The sequence below is a fragment of the Diaphorina citri genome, unplaced genomic scaffold (assembly GCF_000475195.1).
Source record: "Diaphorina citri unplaced genomic scaffold, Diaci psyllid genome assembly version 1.1 scaffold3475, whole genome shotgun sequence".
Lineage (NCBI taxonomy): Eukaryota > Metazoa > Arthropoda > Insecta > Hemiptera > Psyllidae > Diaphorina > Diaphorina citri.
Window position 1 is genome coordinate 5421 of NW_007380881.1, and position 4767 is coordinate 10187.

The 4767-nt window shown below is 38.4% G+C and overlaps 1 long non-coding RNA gene across 1 annotated transcript; it reads left to right on the forward strand.

Annotated features, from left to right (window-relative positions):
* Positions 1–236: 236 nt before the first annotated feature.
* On the forward strand, positions 237–4456 carry LOC113471976. Its single transcript, XR_003394474.1, has 2 exons — positions 237–297; positions 4368–4456. It is a non-coding gene; the product is annotated as an uncharacterized LOC113471976 (long non-coding RNA).
* The last annotated feature ends 311 nt before the right edge of the window (positions 4457–4767 follow it).

The following is a 4767-nucleotide window of genomic DNA, read 5'->3' on the forward strand; positions in this document are numbered from 1 at the left end:
AGCCCTCGGTAACCGGTACGATTCCCGCCCCGGGCGAACTTTATCTCTAAAAGGTTCGTTCTCGGAACGGCTGGCTTTCTTCTACCCTGTTACCAGGCCAATTAGTCTGAAGTTTTACAGAATGATTCAAATGCAGGGGATTTATGACAAGGAAACAATTTTGTTCTCATGCATTTGTCTGTCAATTTGGTTTGGTGTAGAAATGTTGATTTTAATATTGTACCTTTGTTTTGCTTGGTTACAGATCTCGAATTAGAAATGGTACCATTTGAATGAGGATCAAACTTAAGTAAAACGGTAAGCCAAAATACATGTAATGGGTATACATAATTGTTAAAAAAAGAAGCTCATATTATAAAAGGGAATAAGTCACTGAAACGCATACATACCTACTCGTAAGTCAAGAAGATGATTTGTAAGTGTACCTAAGTACTGGAAGAAGCTCCATTTTTCGTGCAGATTTCACAGACCTTTTCATGCGTTTCTCAAAAGAAATCCTGTAATACTCATATGAATAGCATCCATAAACCCATTTCTCAACTGACTTTTAATTTCAGTCTCTTTCAATTCATCCTCCCAGATCATAATAGCAACAACCGAAAACTCGTGTAAAATATTGTGGAAATGAATTCTCTTGGAAAAATAATTTTAAAAGCTCGAGAAAAATTGTTTTGTTGAAAAGCAAGAAAAAAAAAATACTCTTTGTTTGTTGTTGGTGTTTTTTTCTTTCAACAACAGTAAAGTTCTCTCTAAAAAAATAAACATACTTCCCCATTGTTTTGTTTGAAAATAGGAGACGTTGTAATTTGACGCTGGGTGCACTTGGGGTATAATGGTCTAACTTGCTGATTCTCATTAAAATACGCCAAGGTTAATATAGCGAAATGCTAACAAAGTCCCAAGGCCAATCTAAAACTTTGCTGGAGGAAGCACAAGGAACAACGGCTGAAGTTCAAGAAGCTCAAGTAAGGCGAAATGGCGCTCACGAAACCTATGCATATTAAGACTAACACAGAGTTGCACACTGGTGAAACCGAGTTTCCTGAAACTCACTGTGCATTGGCAGATGATACACACTTTTGACTAGTTTATATTGCGCCTAAGACTTGAAGCCTTTTTGAAAATGAGAAGAAAAGGTCCAGCTTCTAAGCCTTCTGACCTTTGTAACCTATAGCATTGCAACAAAAGATAGCCACCTGTTGGAATTGCTGCATGTTCTTCATGAACTTTTGTCTCAAGAGGGAAAAGTTTTCGTTTATCCAGCCCGAATACTTCGAATAGGGCTGACAAGTCGCTGTATTAATGTGTGTCCACCTGTCCACACATAGTCGACGGCCGTCGATCGACACGGATCGACATCGTATGTGTGGACACACCTTTAAGCTTCCCAGTGAACTCTGGCACAGTGTGTGAAATATCACATCGTACAAGCAATGTGATAACTGGAAAGTTACTTTACTATGGTCCGAGGCTTTTTTGTTTTCCTTTGCTTTGAAATGAGCCGGAACGGAATTATTAATTTCCCTCGCAGAGAAGCGCAACGCCTGTGAAAATGGATTTCTCTCTTCTCTTATCGTCTCCCAGTTCTTTTTTTTTTTCCATTTTAATGGAATGTGTTTTGTCCTCTTTTTCGCCTTTGCTGTCTAGCACTACGAGTAGATAAAAGAAAACAATGTGATGGAACTAGGTCGTTTGTGGAGGTATATTTTCCTTATTTTCTTTTCGGAAACGAAATCGGTCCTCTTTTAGAAACTGAAATGGCGCCTGTACTAAACCTTGGGAAATCCAAGACGGCGCACTATCAGAATCGGTTCCGTTTCCCAAAATTTCCCAGAGGAAAATATACCTTTGCTTTGTTGTTTGCATCTAATCTCTTTGCTTTCTCACATTCCTTACTTTTCAATCACAGATTAGAGTATAGATTTTAGCATTTTAGCCAAACTAGTGCAGGCCATAACACAATTTCCCTATTGATCCTAAAGATTATTTTACTATTGTGTTTGATATTGTGTAATTGTGTATGTATTAATGTATATGTTGTGCTGATGGTGAACTCATTGCTCAGTGTGGAATGGCCGCTGCTGGAGTCTGTTGCTTGTCGTGGTCTGCATCCTCTGCAACCGAACGTTCAAATCGAGAGCAGAGAGCAGGACTGACGAGTCATCGCAGAGCCAACACGTGCGGAGTTATGAGAGGCGGAGGCACATCGGATCGATGACGCCATTAATCATTAATGTATATTTCCTTTACATACCTTGAGTGTTTCCCTAATCATTATTATTATTAGTATTTATTTATTTATTATTACTGTATTATTTTTGTCGAGGTTTGATTGAAGAAACTCTAATAACGGAGGTCTTATCGTCCCGAACTTGGAGAAAGTAGGAGGACAGGATGGGAAAAGGCTAGTCCTTCCGAAAACGAACCTTCTCTCTTTAGATTAATGTTTGCGCCGGACGGAAATCGAACCCGCAACTTAACGCTAACAAGGCAGACACTGTGCTGATTTTTATTCCATATCTCTTTTTTTGAGCAGAAATAATTGAAATCCAATCAACTATGTGGTATTGGTTTTAATTCGATTGCAAATATTTCAACGGGTTACTTTCTGGTGTTCTCGTGTTGACCCAGCATTTAAATGGGAAGTATTGTGTCTCTTCTCGCCTGCTGCTGCTGTAGCTTGTTCATAGTTCATACTGCTAAATAGTGTACATAAGTGTATCCATCCCATTCCCCCGTCAGGCGAGCCAGAACGTACACTTCCGAGCATTTATTTTGTCTCATCTCTCTTTAGCCTCTAGCTATCAAAACGAGGAGTTCCACCTGGCAATCCAAACAGTCCATAGATAAATGAATAGCAAGAATAGAAATGAAAACTCCACTTCTTTCTTGTTCAATAAGTAATAACCTTGGTACTCTTGAAGAAGAAAGCATTTCTTCGCCTTCATAACAGCAACAACCGAAAACTCGTGTAAAATATTGTGGAAATGAATTCTCTTGGAAAAATAATTTTAAAAGGTCGAGAAAAATTGTTTTGATGAAAAGCAAGAAAAAAAAAATACTCTTTGTTTGTTGTTGGTGTTTTTTTCTTTCAACAACAGTAAGTAAAGTTCTCTCTAAAAAAATAAACATACTTCCCCATTGTTTTGTTTGAAAATGGGAGACGTTGTAATTTGACGCTGGGTGCACTTGGGGTATAATGGTCTAATTTGCTGATTCTCATTAAAATACGCCAAGGTTAATATAGCGAAATGCTAGCAAAGTCTCAAGGCCAATCTAAAACTTTGCTGAAGGAAGGACAAGCAACAACTGCTGAAGTTCAAGAAGCTCAAGTAAGGCGAAATGGCGCTCACGAAACCTATACATATTAAGACTAACACAGAGTTGCACACTGGTGAAACCGAGTTTCCTGAAACTCACTGTGCATTGGCAGATGAAACACTCTTTTGACTAGTTTGTATTGCGCTTGCACCTAAGACTCGAAGCCTTTTTGAAAATGAGAAGAAAAGGTCCAGCGTCTAGGCCTTCTGGCCTTTGTCACCTATAGCATTGCAACAAAAGATAGCCACCTGTTGGAATTGCTGCATGTTCTTCATGAACTTTTGTCTCAAGAGGAAAAAGTTTTCGTTTATCCAGCCCGAATACTTCGAACAGGGCTGACAAGTCGCTGTATTAATGTGTGTCCACCTGTCCACACAGAGTCGACGGCCGTCGATCGACACGGATCGACATCGTATGTGTGGACACACCTTTAAGCTTCCCAGTAAACTCTGGCGCAGTGTGTGAAATATCACATCGTACAAGCAATGTGATAACTGGAAAACTATGGTCCGAGGCTTTTTTGTTTTCCTTTGCTTTGAAATGAGACGGAACGGAATTATTAATTTCCCCCGCAGAGAAGCGCAACGCCTGTGAAAATGGATTTCTCTTCTTTATCGTCTCCCAGTTCTTTTCTTCCATTTTAATGGAATGTGTTTTGTCCTCTTTTTCGCCTTTGCTGTCTAGGACTACGAGTAGATAAAAGAAAACAATGTGATGGAACCAGGTCGTTTCATGTTTCATCTTTTTTCTTCGAAGTACGGATGATTCCACTTTTCTACGTATACTCTTTATTCCACTTTTACATGTGAAAAGGCTATTTATGTTACTTCACTAGATGATCTCACCTTGGAAATATGTCCATTCAAACAAAGTTTCAAACCTTTAGGTACTTACATTAGGTACATTTTTTGAAAACTTCTTTTCCAAACAGTACCACATTTACCTACGTGTTTGTGTCTCTTTGCTAGTTTCTTGGCTAAATTTGTACCTCGTTTCCTTCACCAAGTACGTATTTCCTAATGCTTTCTCTTTTTCTTTTGTTTCAGAAACTCATGTAACACGGAACAAGAACCTCCTAGATACGAATAGTAAAGGAAACATGATTCTCAATTACTTCTCAGAATAATTCATGACAAACTTGAAAGTGATGGCAGTTTTAATACCTACGTGTTTGTGTCTCTTTGTTAGTTTCTTGGCTAAGTATGTACCTCGTTTCCTTCACCAAGTATACATATTTCCTAATGTTTTCTCTTTTTCTTTTGTTTCAGAAACTCATGTAACACGGAACAAGAACCTCCTTGATATGAATAGTAAAGGAAACATGATTCTCAATTACTTCTCAGAATAATTCATGACAAACTTGAAAGTGATGGCAGTTTTAAATTTTGAATAACTAAACTTTCCTAATACCGGGAAAAAATGGTCTTGTACCTCGTTCTATCAACT